Below are 16,394 nucleotides of genomic sequence, written 5' to 3'. Positions count from 1 at the left end.
TACCTATACCACACCCGTTGATTATACTACGACACAAGTTTTGGGTAGTGATCAGACGAAACAGATAGACACTTGTTAGTTATATGTATGCTTGTGTAGGGTAAATGTACATGCAACACATCTGGACCCTTCATTTTTGTTAAAAAATTAATAGCGTAGGATTATAGTAACCAAAATTTGTTTTTGCTTTTAATAAATAATTTCAATCCTTTTAACTTCTCTTCACAATAAAATTTAATGAAAAATGAAATAAATTTCATACCACATCCATCTAATCAATGTCGGCAGTAATTATTACTCTTTATCCACCACTTTCTAATGCACATATGACCTTTGGCATGCCATTTTGACGGATCAGTGGCGGTAGAGGAAAAATAAAAAATCATACTAATTTTAAAAAGTGATGTGTATTTCTTACATAAGGCGTAGAAGAAATTCATCAGTTCATACTAAATTTAGGTAATTACTTTTACAGCATGTGGGAAAGTTCATTAATATGAACGCATATAATTTATACTAATATATTAAAAGGAGTTCTTAAGAATGTATTCGTGTCACGTATACCTATTGCCACGTGAACACTAATTAGCATCATGACATGTCAGTACTACAAAAAAACAAGTAACAAGGATCGAATACTAGACCTCTTTGTTAAAAGTTACACTTCCTATCATTTTAGCCAACCACAACTTATGTTACATCTTTCTACATAAACGTATATATCCTTTGATGTTAAATAATACATTAAATAAATTTGAATCCTACAACCTTTAAAAGTGAGAACTTGGTTTTCACTATTCATTCAATAGTTCATTGACCATAGTGCCCTTAAACTTCTTCCATTTAGCATTTGTGCCATCTTGCTCATCTGTTGCCACGTTGCTTTGTGGGCTGCCTTAACCCCCTCTGTTTTGTTTTCTTTTCTCTCTCCCTTGCCTCTCCTTCTCCCTTCATCCTTTTCTCTCTCAAGATTTGCTGCCATCTCCCATGGCGTCGGCGCGGCCCCGCCGTTTTCCCCGGCAAAAAAACTGTCGGCTTTCTTGATGTTTTAAGGTTAATGTTGTGTTAAAAAATCTGATTTTGGATCTGTTGAGCTTGAATTTGATCTCGATCGTGTTTTCTAGGGTTTCTACTCCTAGATCTTTTGATTGGCTGATGCGGAGGTGAAAGCAACGAGCTTCAAGTTGCTTCAAGTTCGAGGTTTCTCTCCTTGACTCTCTCCCTTTCTCCTCTCTTGATTATGTTTTTAGGGTTTATGATATCAATTTTGAAGCTAGGATTTCGTTTGATTGGGTACTTGAGTTGGCAAAGGCGAACGTTTTCGATTTTATAACATAGATGTGTGTAATTGGCGATGTAAGCACTCTAATTGACGGAATCAGACAATTAGCCATTGAAGAATTAGGGATTTCTTAGAAATTAATTATTGGTTATTGAATTTATGGCTTTTGTATGCCGTTTGTTGAGTTTAGATTAACATAAAATCAGTTCTAATGTCAAATTTAGTCTCTCTTCTGGGATTGTCACTGAAAATTGATATTACTTCCTAGAATGCAGCTTACCAATGGTCACGTTGAACCAAGGAAGCGCACTGAACATACAGGTCAAGGGAACTTCAAGGTTTTGATCAAAATGCTCAGATGGGGCTACAAAAAAAGTCTTGTTTATGGTAATTAAAATTCTGAAAGCCGGTTTTTGTTTGCTTTAATTTTTTATCCACTTTGTCTTATTTAATACTAACAGGAGCATTTGGGACTCTATTGATTGGTAAGCATTCTCTTTCAGAATTAGAGATTTCATAGAAATTAATTACTGGTTCATGGACCGTGCACCTAAGTGATTGGGGTGGGTGGCTGTGAGGGTTTTTGGGGTAAGTTATTATACGTTCTGGGTGTGTTTGAAATATTTTTACTTTTTAATTCTTCTTTAGTTGGGGAAGAAACTTAATTTCTTATTATTTTGACACCTGTGCACACTGGCATGAAGAGAAAGCATTGTATCTGTAGAGAAATGTTTCATGAACTTTGTCAATCATTTATTTCCATTTTATACCTATTGGCAAGTACTTTATAGTTGTTTCACACTTATTCTAATAATAACTCGATTGCAGCGTGTTACATTAGAACTTGGGGGTGAAAGTCCTATTGGTGTTTGAAGATGTTGATATTGATAAAGGTGAGTTGATCTTATTTCAGACAAGATTTGGTCCTTTTAGTATCTCATAAACCTTCTCTTACCAGAATTAGTTTTCTTCTGATTTTGTTCATCAGAGATGCTTAATCAATTCCCTTCTTCTAACATGTTGAAATGTGAAATTGGACAATTGTGGAGTGGACTATATTTGGTTGTTTCTGAATGATTGCCACTTGATCTTTCTTTCAAGATAAAAATGGTGTCGTTGGAGCTTCAGAAGCGGCTCGCCGACGATATCCTCAAGTGTGGTCGTGGCAAGGCTTGGCTTGATCCTAATGAAGGCAATGAGATTTCAATGGCTAATTCCCGTACGTTTTTCTCCCTCTTCGATTTCGTATTACTTATAGATTTCTATTATATGTTATTTTATGTGGAATTGTTATCAATCGATTGTTAGATTTTGTTGTTGTTCTTCAATTTTTTGATAATTAGAAACTAAGGAATTCATACTCTAGGTTGACGCTGCTGATTTATGATTCCTTCCTGTATTTTTCTTAAAAAATGATGTGTAAATGGCAGCTTTTGATGTTTTGTCATGTAATTGTAGTCGGTGTTTGAGCGAGATCGTAATTTTTGTGATTCTGTTGATTGATTAATTTAATTACAGATTAGGACTTCAAGTGTTAACTTCTGAACTTCAAATATTGATACAGCTGCTTCTCAGATGACGATTTTTTCCGATTATAAATTGAATTTTAGTTTGCGAGGAACTATCTTAATTGTTAAATCAAAGTTAATTTTGTGTTCTGATGATTGTTATTGATGTATTATTATATACTGTGAATGATATTTTCGTTTGCTGATTGAGGAATTTTGTTCGATTACAATTTTTAGGCCAAAACATCAGGAAGCTTGTTAAGGATGGGTTTATCATCAGGAAGCCTACCAATATTCATTCGAGGTCTCGAGCTCGTCGTATGAATGAGGCAAAGAGGAAGGGTCGTCACTCTAGATACGGTATGCATACCAAATAATTCGTGTAATTGTTTTTAATCATAGAAATTGGTGATTTTCCAACTTCTTAGTAGCTCATGTGAATGAAGCTCCTTAATCTAAGTAGATTAGTAATGGCATTCTGTATGATCATGTGGCAAGCATTTAGAAAATCTTTTGGCAGTGACACTCAAACAAGTTGATAGCTTCTCATGTTAGGCAGATTAGTAGCATCTTGAAAGATCAAGTGGCAAGTATTTAGCATTCTTGTGATCTTTCTATTGAAATATGTGATGATGGCTACTCGGTAATCAGTTAGTTGGATGATTCTCTTGAATGATAACAAATACCAAATAATTTGTGTAATTGTTTTTAATCATAGAAATTGGTGATTTTCAAACTTTCACTACTACAAAAAGGCCTAAGGAACTACTTCTGTGGCACCATATAAATAACTAATACGGTTTCTTAGATAAGGAAACCATATATCTGATTTATCTGGTTTCTTAGGAGAACAATGAGAAACCAAATATTAATTAAAATCCGGTTTTTTAGATTTTGTTTAATATTTAACTATGATGGTAGGGTATAGCATATTCGTAACAAGGTTCAAGGAACCGAGTAACTAGAATCTGCGGTCTCTTAACAATTTTCTAGATATTTAAAATTTAATTAATTTTATTATTTCATAAGACTTAGTGGACAGTTACATATTGCCCACTTCTTCATTTCGTATTATCTTACCGACTCATAAACAAAATCGTTTTTTCCTCTCAATCAATTATCTTTGCTTCTTCCTTCAAAAAAATAAATTATCTTTGCTTCATCTTATTCTTCGTTCGATTCATCGTCTCTGATTGTCTTCCCTCTAGGCCTCTATAAGCATATGTTATTCAAAGATCTACATTTTCCAGCCTCGTTTGACTCGAGTAAATATCATATCCAAGACTGGGGACTCTGATCCTTGAGCAGACACATCTGAAACAGAACTATATTTGTTTCCTTGGAGTAGCGGTATTAATGGAGTAGATGCTCAATTAAAATGGAGTGGATGCCCATGTAATAGACTCCCCCAAACTATATCAATTTAGAAAAATGGGTTTGTAACTTGTAAACATTAGACTGAGTTTATTTGTTTGACTTCGTGTTTGGTTGTAAATTTTAGTCTATTAATTGATTTTTTCGTTTATGTTTAGTTCTTCGTGGTTTAATTTTTGGAAATTTTGGTGTAAATTTTGTTTCTGAAATTATTTGTTGAACCACACATCAAAGAGAATTTAGTTTGTTAAACATCTTGATCACATGGATATGAATCTAATGTTTGGAGAACATATCCATAATGCTATTTCTGGCATGTGTCATAAGACACTAGATAGTAAAATGATTCACATGCTCAATTTTAGGAACCCGTTGATGCTATATTCTTGCCAAACTTTCATATCCAATTGACCAATTTACTTGCTGATAATAGTTAATGTTAGCTGCTTCAAGCTAACTCTGAAAATCTAATGACAATAACACCTAAATCATTTGATGTAAACTATTGCAGCATTTGAAGAAAGGTTGTTACATTGAACCCACCATTGTAACTGATCTCCACATCCATGCAAATATGGAAAGAGGAAGTTTTTGGCTCTGTCTTGTGTGTTGAAACATTTAGTTCCGAAGATGAAGCCATTGCATTGGAAAATGATACAGAGTAAGATTTTTGAATGATGCTTCAGTATTCTTCCATCATGAAGAAACTCTTTCTTGTGCAGTTGTGTTGAACGTAGTTTATGGTTCTCTGGTCTGGTTTAGGTGCTGTTGTGTTTTCTAAAGATATTGAAAGGTGTGAGAGGATAACGAAGGTAAGAATAACTGCACCAATCAAACAAACCGTATTGTCTTCTTGATTAATAAAAAGATTTCCTTTTTATTTATTTTTTATGATAGGATAAAGTTACCATCAGAACTTTGGCTCAATAGAGACGTGTGTCTTAATTGCGTTACTTTTGGTGTAGGGGAGACATTATTTCCTTGTTCATACTTTTGATGTGACATACTTCTCATATTTCTGACATATAATAGGATAGCATACTGTCATATTTCAATATTTCATAATCATATCACTTATCATCCGTGTATGTACGCATTTTGCAGATATGTCAGTGTCAAAAGTGCAGAATCTATGACTGCTATTAGAGTGTCTTTTGCGTCTGTCAGTATAGGAGACGAAAAGCCCTTTGCCTTAATCTTCAGTCGCTAATAGGTATACTCTAAATATTCTAACTTAAATCTTCTTTAATTAATTAGGGAGAAGACTTGTGTTCTTATTAGGAACTCTTTCAAGGAACTTGAATTACATGTTTACAAGGTTGTGTGCAAGTTAATTTACTTGAGGTTTGAACGATATGCGATCATTGCTTATAAAATTATGAAAGCTGGTCAAAAAAGCCATGTCGAGAACTTTTCAAATCAGATTTCAATTGTAATCTATCACATAGTATCATCTTATGCCAACTTTGCATCTACTTTGACTCTTTGAATCATGCGTGGTTCATTTCACAATTTTGAGTAATTTCTAATGATCTTCGTTCTGGTATGTTTCTTTTAAACAAGTTTAACGGTATAATAGAAAATTTCCTCTAATCTGATTAGCATGTTCTTGTAAATAGTGTAACTGCAGGAGGTAGTGTTGGTTTCGTTGTAGAGACTGTTTTATACCCAATTGATACCATAGAGACCCAATTGCATGCATGTTGAATTATGAGCTGCATTTTATAGAGGAATTCAACCAAGTCTTTTCTTACATTTGTACTCAGTTTGGTTTCATCTTTTTGAGAATTGAGTTTATGATGTATGATGTATGTATCTCAAATTTTATGCAATAACCGTACTTGAATTCGCCAATCTCTGTACCTTGGTGTTCATTTTAGTTTCATAGGTAAGCTTTTTTCGGTTGGATTTACATTTATGTTAGTTTTTTTTATTGTTAGCTACCGTTATCTTTTGTCTTTACACTGCCATTATTTGTCTATTTTCAGATTCTACTTAGGAATTTTCTGTTGTTGACCTACTCACCCTATTTGGGGTTAGATATAATTATTCTCCAGTAGCTCAAAGCAATTAATGTCATTTGAAGTCCTTGATTTGTTTTTGTCTTTGTTGTTAGTTAGACGTGCTATGGAATCTGGTTGTTTTGGAATTAAGATGTTCAATACCTTTCCTTTATGTACATTGTTTGATAATCATCTTGTAATTGCAGACTCTTTGTTTTGTAAAACACTTGGTAGTCTGTTAATTAACCAGATTTTTTTTGTCTTGGAAGGAAGTATTTCAACTAAGGATGCCGACCACATTGTAAGCTTATTGTTTTTTTTATTTTTTGCTTGCATTTTGAAGCACACTGTAATGCCTTAAAATCGAGTATGGTTTTCGTGAATTAAACGTAGAATTGATAGCAAAAATTGTAAGCCTGTTAGAATTGTGTTGGTAATTCTTGTACAATGGAAAATTAATACTGAAAATGGTATGTTTTGGGAAGCTGATTTTGATTTGACGGGCCACTTGGTGTGGCCTGGAGCAGTGTTGTTGAATGAATAACTGGTCGATAAATGCTGAGACATTAATAAACTACTCAAAAAATTCGTGATTGTACTGGCTACTAATTAGGGTCCGGATTATGTTACAAAAATGCAATTTTTTAGCAAAACATATAAAAGATCGACCTTGCAGCTAATTCGAGTGCATCTCATGGCTAAATTGACAACAGTATTGTTTACATTTCTTAGGGTTTGTTTGTTATCATTTTTGTTTATGGTTAAAACACGAATATAGATTAACTATTTATCATTTTTCAGTATATACTGTAAAATGACATTCGTTTTAGTTTTCACAATATTATAAAAGACATTTTTTTATCGCGATCCCAAAACTTTTCACATTCATGTTTCTGTGTAGTTTGTTTAGGTCATGCTTTTATTGTGTGTAGTGGGTAAAGGGGACTAATAGGATTTATAAATTCCCATTGATATGAAAATCTATATTCCCGTGCTGTTAAAGTAAATAACCTAATTCCATGTGTCGCATCGCCTCTCATCTCATGGAGGTATTCATATACAACATGCTTTACATATAGCCTGCACTATTGATGTTTCTGTACAGAATAATAAGGCAGTCGCTTCAAAGTGGAACAAAATACGCGTGCGCTGTTCGGAGATCAGATTACAACATACAAAGATGCCCTCCAGCACAAAGGGACTTATGAAATCACAGATGCTCCAATCCAATCTGCAGACTAGCAGTGGAAACGAAGCGAATTTGAGATGATATGAGAATGTTAGCTGATTATGATAAGCTCATGCTTTTATGGTAATGTTAGCTGATTATGATAAGCTCTTGTTTTAGCTTATTGTGATAAACCCTTATTTTAGCTTATTGTGATAAACCCTTATTTTAGCTTATTGTGATAAACCCTTGTTATTGGCATTGAATGTTGATTGGTACTAGAATCATTATCGTTTGTCCCCTCGATAATATACAGATTAGTGTCCTGGGTTTTTTTAACCCAGTCAGTAGACTGCAGAGTTGTTGAAGCTGAGAGTTGGGCTCCCATAATTTTAGATGTATTCAATTACTCATCCAAGTCATATGTTTGCCATTGTTTCTGTGTGAGGCTCATATAGTATCTCCATTGCGCTCAGTGTCAGATCTATAATCAACAGTGGCATTGTGTTAGCATTTTAGTTTGAAAAATAAGCTATTGAGGCAGCAATCCTGCTTGTTACTTATGATCGGTCTTTTGGTGTTGTATTCATTGAGAATCCTTGTTGGTGCTTCAGTTTAACTGAGTGACACTGATATATTTTTATTTCTGATATATTTTTATTTGTAACCGTTTTTGCAGGGATAAGAGTTTCATACTTATTTTGACCATGATGGCACTCCCTTTAGTGCCTTTTACAATTTCAAAACTCTGTCGTTTTGTGAAGAAGGCGAAAAGCTTCCAATGTGTCAATGTGTCGTACGCTCACGCTATGAATCACTATTGTAATTACTATATTGATGCTATAATAATAATATGGAAAAGCTTTTAAATTGTAATCACTATATTATGACAATAACAATTTAACAATTTTTTTTTGCTAACTTGGGGGACGGCGCGCGTTAGCGCGTCGGCCAACAACTAGTGCAAAAAAAGCAAGAAAAGAAAAAAGATAATGATTACTTAATTTATAAATGTTCCGTTATTTTTTTTCTAGCTTAAGCCTTAAAAACAAAAATACAAAAAACGGTGTAGTAAATCAACTGATTTTGAAAAAAAGTATCCAAATTTGTATTATATAATCCAAAAATCTAATAAACTTGTATTATATTATATGGCATAGTACGAATTTTACTTAGATAAATTTAATCCCAAAATATAATAATCTAATATTATATTGGAAGCCAAATTTACAAAGCATAATATAAGTCCAAAATTTAGCTTCTTAAAATTTACAAAGCAAAATATAAGTCCAAATTTACAAAGCAAACTATAAGTCCAAAATATAATAATCTTATACATATTATATTGGAAACCAATTTTACAAAGCTTACTTGTACTAAATGAAAATCTAATAAGCCCAAAAACTTTAACTAGATATTACCATGAAATACATCCGCTTACTTGTAGTAAAGGAAAATTCATTATTAGATACTACAAAATAAAATTACAACTTTAGTGAAAATTTTGACAAAATTATGATATAAACTAGAAAATAAAAAACATATACTACAGGATTTGAGAAATCCCAAATTTTATGAGACGTCCACCACCAACTTTAGTACCAAGGTCCTTTTCCATACATCCCGGAATGCTCACCGGAGTCGCTAGCTCCTGATTCGATGTTGCCCTCCTCCTTACACCGTATGTAGTTGTAAGTGTGCAACCTCTCGGGCCTTCTATGCCTCCTCTCTCTACGTCGTTCCGCTGCCCATTGCTTGCCTCCTTATTCTTCGTCTTCTCTGGCGACGGCGCTCCTTCCTCTCATAGCGCTCCAAGTCGTCAAACAATTGAAGAAGGGACAACTCAGCAGGTGAAAGGTTTTGCTCCGGCAGGACCGTGGTGGGGAGTGTTAGGTTTTGATACATATAAACTAATATAAATCATGCAAAAAAACCATAAACGCCAGGATTCCAAATTAATTGCCACATAACAATTAGCATAATTAGGATGCATACTATTTGTAGCGTGCCCTCCCTTCCTGCGCTCGAACCGAACAAGAACAAGTATTTAGGACTCCAAGTTCGTCCCTCTGTAGAAAGTCCACAGCACGTCCGGATCCGCCTTAAGATTGACCAACTAGAATCGCCCTTAAGGTACTAAATTTATTCGGCTATTATGGGCAAAGTGTTTGGCTGAATTTTTGCTCAAATACTTACCTTTTAATACTTCAAAAACTCGTTGTAAATTATGAGCCTTAAACTCATATTTATAGGCCATGGAATAAGAAATCGAATCCTACTAGGATACGAATTAATTAAATTAGAATCCTAGCAGAATTCTTATTTAATTAATTTATCTTTTGGGATTAGGAAATTTAATCATCAAACGAATCCTATATGCTTTAGGTTTCGTATGTGAACACAAACACAGACACATGCACAGCAGCCCACGAGGGGCGCCATGCGCGCACGCACAGCAGCCCACGAGGGGCGCCATGTAGCGCACGCACAGCAGCCCACGAGGGGCGCCATGTAGCCCACTCGCCACGAAGCCCACAAGCTGCCGCAGCCTTGGGCGCGTGCTGGGCCTGCCTTGCGGTGGGCCTGGTGCAGCCTTGGGCTGGGCGTGTTTGTGGCGCGCATTTGCCTAGCTGGATGTGGGCCTGGCTTTGTGCTGGGCCTTCGTCTAGCAAGCTCGTCCGATAATAATTCGTACGACGCGCTTCCGATTAATTTCCCGATTCCGGAATTCATTTCCGATACGAACAATATTTAACATTTCCGATTCCGGAATTAATTTCCGTCTCGAACAAATATTTAATATTTCCGTTTCCCGAATTATTTTCCGATTCCGATAATATTTCTGATTCTGACAATATTTCCGTTTCCGGCAATATTTTCGATTCCGGCAATATTTCCATTTCCGATAATATTTTCCGATACGTACCATGTTTCCGTTTCCGGCAACATCTACGACTTGGATAATATTTATATTTCCGATACGATCCATATTTCCGTTTTCGGCAATATCATCGTTTCCGGAGTATTCATTTTTTTTCCTTTGACGATCTCAGCTCCCACTGAAACCAAGATCCGTCGATTCTGAATATGCATTAGATAGAGTATTTAATGCCATTAAATACTTGATCCGTTTACGTACTATTTGTGTGACCCTACGTGTTCAGTCAAGAGTAGGCTGTGGATTAATATCATTAATCCTCTTGAACTGAAGCGGCCTCTAGCTAGGCATTCAGTTCACTTGATCTCACTGAATTATTAACTTGTATAATTAATACTGAACCGCATTTATTAGACTTAACATTAAATGCATATTTGGACCACGGGCATTATTTCCTTCAGTCTCCCACTTGTCCTTAGGGACAAGTGTGCATTTCCTAATTCCTTTGTCACTCGATGCTTGCTCTTGAACATAAGGTAAGAGTTGTCATCCTTATTATGTCCAGAGGTGTTTCTCGATTTCAGAGTTCAACTGACCTATGATTCATCTGAGCACGACCATGCTTTTTACAGTTTCTAGCTCTCCGAGTGGCCTTGTACAACTTTCAGCATCTCATCCCGATTTATGGGAGGACAATCCCAATCTTGCGATCTTGAGATTAGACTTCGTTTGATAGGTGATTACCTGAGCGTTGCCTTTATAGCCTCCTTTTACGGTGCGACTGTTGACAACGTCAAAGTAAGCCGTTCTCAAACAAGTAATCTCAAATCACTCAGGTATTGAGGATTAGTGTCTAATAATTTTAATGAAATTTACTTATGACTGATTTTCATCTCTTACAGTAAAGTTTCATAGGTCTGTCCGATACTAGTCTTCCCAAAGTAAGTATCTATGCAAATGATTGCGACATTGCCATGTCCACATAGTTCAAGAAACAGAACTACTAGTCATCTTGCATTCTAGTCTTCTAACGTTTTCTATGCGTCCATCTTTATAGAAAACTCAGACTAGGGACCATTTTCAACTTTTGACATTCAAGTTCACTTGATAGACATTTCTTAGTCACAGGACTGGTCCTGACAGTCTATCTTGAATATATCGTCAAATTGAAGGGACTCATCATTTAATAAACCACAAATTAAATGGAAAAATGAATTCTATTCATATATTAATGTGAATGATTAACCAATAATGTTTTACAAAGTATTAAACTCTAATACATTAAAACATTAAAACATTAAATAAGGACATCAAAGCCATTCTCCAACATGCTTGATTCCCATAGCCGCAGTGTGCGAGTTGTGCTTCGCCTGCGGCAGAGGTTTAGTTAATGGATCTGAGATGTTGTCATCAGTTCCAATATTGCTTATCTCGACTTCTTTTCTTTCAACGAACTCTCGTAGAAGGTGAAATCTACGAAGTACATGCTTGACTCTTTGGTGGTGTCTAGGCTCCTTTGCTTGTGCAATAGTTCCATTATTATCACAATACAGAGCTATTGGTCCTTTAATGGAGAGGACTACACCAAGTTCACCTATGAACTTCCTTATCCATATAGCTTCCTTTGCTGCTTCATGTGCAGCAATGTACTCCGCTTCAGTTGTAGAATCAGCAATGGTGCTTTGCTTAGCACTTTTCCTGCTTACTGCACCTCCGTTGAGGCAGAAGACAAACCCAGACTGTGATCTGAAATCATCTTTGTCGGTTTGGAAACTTGCGTCCGTATAGCCTTTAACAATTAATTTATCATCTCCACCATAGACCAGGAAATCATCTTTGTGCCTTTTCAGGTACTTCAGAATGTTCTTGGCAGCAGTCCAATGTGCCTCTCCTGGATCTGACTGGTATCTGCTCGTAGCACTGAGTGCATACGCAATATCCGGGCATGTACATGTCATAGCAAACATTATTAAACCAATCAATGATACATATGGAATCCCATTCATTCGTCTACGCTCATCTAGTGTTTTTGGGCATTGAGTCTTGCTTAGAGTCATTCCATGAGACATGGGTAGGTAGCCTCGCTTGGAGTCTGCCATTTTGAACCTTTCAAGCACCTTATTGATATAAGTGCTTTGACTGAGTCCAATCATCTTCTTAGATCTATTTCTGTAAATCTTGATGCCCAGTATGTACTGTGCTTCTCCTAGATCCTTCATCGAAAAACATTTCCCAAGCCAAATCTTGACAGAGTTCAACATAGGAATGTCATTTTCGATAAGTAATATGTCGTCGACATATAATACTAGAAAAGAAATTTTGCTCCCAGTGACCTTCTTGTATACACAAGATTCGTCTGCGTTCTTGATGAAACCAAAGTCACTGACTGCTTCATCAAAACATATATTCCAGCTCCTTGATGCCTGCTTCAATCCGTAGATTGATTTCTTAAGCTTGCATACCTTTTTAGCATTCTTTGGATCCTCAAAACCCTCAGGCTATGTCATAAACACAGTTTCTGTTAAAACGCCGTTTAAGAAAGCGGTTTTGACATCCATCTGCCATATTTCGTAATCGTAATATGCAGAGATTGCTAACATTATCCGAATATACTTTAGCATTGCAACTGGTGAAAAGGTTTCATCGTAATCCACACCGTGGACTTGCCTGTAACCTTTTGCAACCAATCTAGCTTTGAAAACTCCAAGTTTCCCATCCTTGTCCTTTTTCAGTTTGAAAATCCATTTGCTTCCAATGGCTTGGTAGCCATCTGGAAAATCGACCAAATCCCAAACTTGGTTTTCAGACATGGAGTCTAATTCAGATTGCATGGCTTCTTGCCATTGCTTGGAGCTAGGGCTCGTCATAGCTTGTTTGTAAGTCGCAGGTTCATCACTTTCAAGTAATAGAACGTCATAGCTCTCGTTCGTCAAAATACCTAAGTACCTTTCCGGTTGAGATCTATATCTCTGCGATCTACACGGGGTTATATTTCTAGATGTTCCTTGATTCTCACCAGATACTTCTAAAGATCTATGAGTTTCATCCTGAATGTCATCTTGAGCATTCTCTAGAGTTTGTTGTTCGACTCGCATTTCTTCGAGGTCTACTTTTCTCCCACTTGTCATTTTGGAAATGTGATCTCTTTCCAAAAAGATACCATCTCGAGCAACAAACACCTTGTTCTCAGATTTATTGTAGAAATAATACCCCTTTGTTTCCTTTTGATAGCCCACAAGGATACATTTGTCAGATTTTGGATGAAGTTTGTCTGAAATTAATCGTTTGACGTATACTTCACATCCCCAAATCTTAAGAAAAGACACTTTTGGAGGCTTTCCAAACCATAACTCATATGGATTCTTTTCAACAGCTTTAGACGGAGCTCTATTTATAGTGAGTGCAGCTGTATTTAGTGCATGTCCCCAAAATTCTAGTGGAAGTTCGGCCTTACCCATCATTGATCTAACCATGTCTAGCAAGGTTCTGTTCCTCCTTTCCGACACACCGTTCCATTGTGGTGTTCCAGGAGGAGTCAATTCTGATAGAATTCCACATTCTTTCAGATGGTCATCAAATTCATAGCTCAGATATTCACCGCCTCTGTCAGACCGCAGTGCCTTAATCTTCTTGCCTAATTGATTCTCTACTTCACTTTGAAATTCCTTGAATTTGTCAAAGGATTCAGACTTATGCTTCATTAGGTAGACATAACCATATCTACTGATGTCATCAGTGAAAGTGATAAAGTAGCTGAAACTACCTCTAGCATTTGTACTCATTGGTCCACATACATCTGTATGGATTAAACCCAATAGTTCAGTTTCTCTTTCTCCAACTTTAGAGAAAAGGTTGCTTTGTCATTTTGCCAAGTAAACATGATTCGCACTTACCATAATCCTCTAAGTCAAATGGTTCTAGAATTCCTTCCTTTTGAAGTATTTCTATGCGTTTCAAGTTAATATGGCCTAATCGACAATGCCACAGATAAGTGAGATCTGAATCATTCTTTTTGGCCTTTTTGGTATTTATGTTGTAAACTTGTTTGTCGTGATCTAATAAATAAACTCCATTGACTAATCTAGCAGATCCATAAAACATCTCTTTAAAATAAAACGAACAACTATTGTCTTTTATTAAAAAGGAAAATCCCTTAGCATCTAAGCAAGAAACTGAAATGATGTTTTTAGTAAGACTTGGAACATGGAAACAGTCTTCCAGTTCCAAAACTAGCCCAGAGGGCAACGACAAATAATAAGTTCCTACAGCTAATGCAGCAATCCGTGCTCCATTTCCCACTCGTAGGTCGACTTCACCCTTGCTTAACCTTCTACTTCTTCTTAGTCCCTGTGAATTGGAACATAAGTGTGAGCCACAACCTGTATCTAATACCAAAGAAGTTGAATTAGCAAGTATACAGTCTATAACGAAAATACCTGAAGATGGAACGACTGTTCCGTTCTTCTGATCTTCCTTAAGCTCTGGACATTCTCTCTTGTAATGGCATATTCCATCACAATAAAGACAGCTTGATGTGGACTTGTCCTGCTTTGTTTTAGCATTGTCCTTGGACATTCCACCTTTCTTAAAAGGTCTCCCTTTAGCCTTGAGTAAATCTTTGGCTTCACAGTCGAGTATTATCTCAGCCTTTCTGACAAGGTGAACAAATTCTGCAACTGTTTCTTCTCTTGGTTCACTTAGGTATAGTTGCTTGAAGCGACCAAACCCACTGTGCAGTGAATTGAGCAAGATAGAGATTGCCATCCTTTCTCTTATTGGTGTTCCTAGCAGACTTAGGCGATCAAAATATGAAAGCATAAGCTCCACATGGAACCTTAGTGGGACGCCTACCCTTTGTTTAGTGCGAAGGAGCTGAACATGTGTTTCTTGGACCTCCATCCTAAAACACCTGTTGGGAGAACCAACCTTTAGACCAGACATTGATTCAATAGACTCATGGACGTTTAGGTCCCTGTCCTCTGTGTTTCCACGACAGATATCCCTAAGATTCTTAATGAGCGTAAAAGGTTCGTAAGCTACAAACCTTCTAGCCCATTCATCAGGGATATTGTTCAGCATGAGACTCATAACCTTTTTGAGATCCGCATCCCAGGCGGCAAATCTTCAGGGGTCATGTCTTTGGCATAGTAGCTTGGCATGGGATGTAACAGTACATATTCAAGTCCATTGAGTCTGACTACTTCAACTAGCTTAGCTTCCCATTCAAGAAAATTTGTTAGGTTCAGCTTGACCATAAGCTCAGAACCCATGATGATGTTTTGATTGTTGTTTGCCATAGTTAAAACTACAATTGAAAAAGAATAAACAAATAAATAACCATTCACAGTTTCTCTTAATAAACTTTAAATTCTAGCAAACATGCATAATTTATCATTTATTAAGCATTTTATTCAAGTTATGTGTTCCGGCAGGTGTGAATAAAATGATTCCAAGATCCTTAAATCATTGAAGAATTAAGCACATTATGTATTTAGACTCAATTCTAATATATTTTAGGTAAGCAAAGCCTTTGCTAATAGTCTAGAAACTACTCTTGGTTGATAGGTACGTCTAAGAACTTATTAGGTGAACCTATCGCATTTGCCACGACATAAAAGGACTCCTTACTTATATCGTTGAGTTTCACCAAAACTAACATGTACTCACAATTATTTGTGTACCTTACCCCTTTAGAATCAATAAGTAACACCTCGCTATGGCGGAAAACTATTACTAAGATTGATGTAAAGGTTATCCAAGTAAGTGTTATTTTGGCATGGCACCTTTTAACTTAATTTTTAAGTTTGGAACTTAAGGCTCTTACTATGTTGGTTAAATTTTAAGTGAACTAAAATCCTTAAACATGCAACATAATCAAGCCATACTCTCATACCTAATTAAGACATATTTAAAGCAATAAATAACTTAAAACATGCATAAGATATAAATGTGATCTAGTATGGCCCGACTTCATCTTGAAGCTTCAACTTCAAAGTCCGTCTTGAAAATGGATTGGAAACCCCGTCTTGAATTTCACCATGGGAGGCGCCATTTTCTTCAAATAGGATAAGCTATAATTAAACTAATTACAACTATTTTATGGTGCGCAGACCATATTTAAAAGCAATAAAATTTGGTACTTTAGACCAATATTACATTCAAATTAATGGTACGCAAACCA

The 16,394-nt window shown here is 36.0% G+C and overlaps 1 long non-coding RNA gene across 1 annotated transcript; it reads left to right on the top strand.

The window, feature by feature from the left end:
- Window positions 1–2,229: 2,229 nt before the first annotated feature.
- LOC130466744 (uncharacterized) lies at window positions 2,230–5,377 on the top strand. The gene is made up of 5 exons (XR_008926896.1): window positions 2,230–2,501; window positions 3,028–3,150; window positions 4,676–4,825; window positions 4,927–4,976; window positions 5,269–5,377. It is a non-coding gene; the product is annotated as an uncharacterized lncRNA (long non-coding RNA).
- The last annotated feature ends 11,017 nt before the right edge of the window (window positions 5,378–16,394 follow it).

This window comes from Spinacia oleracea, chromosome 2 (genome assembly GCF_020520425.1).
Source record: "Spinacia oleracea cultivar Varoflay chromosome 2, BTI_SOV_V1, whole genome shotgun sequence".
NCBI lineage: Eukaryota > Viridiplantae > Streptophyta > Magnoliopsida > Caryophyllales > Amaranthaceae > Spinacia > Spinacia oleracea.
Note: the sequence above shows the minus strand (reverse complement) of the source record. Positions and strands in the feature narration are given on the sequence as shown.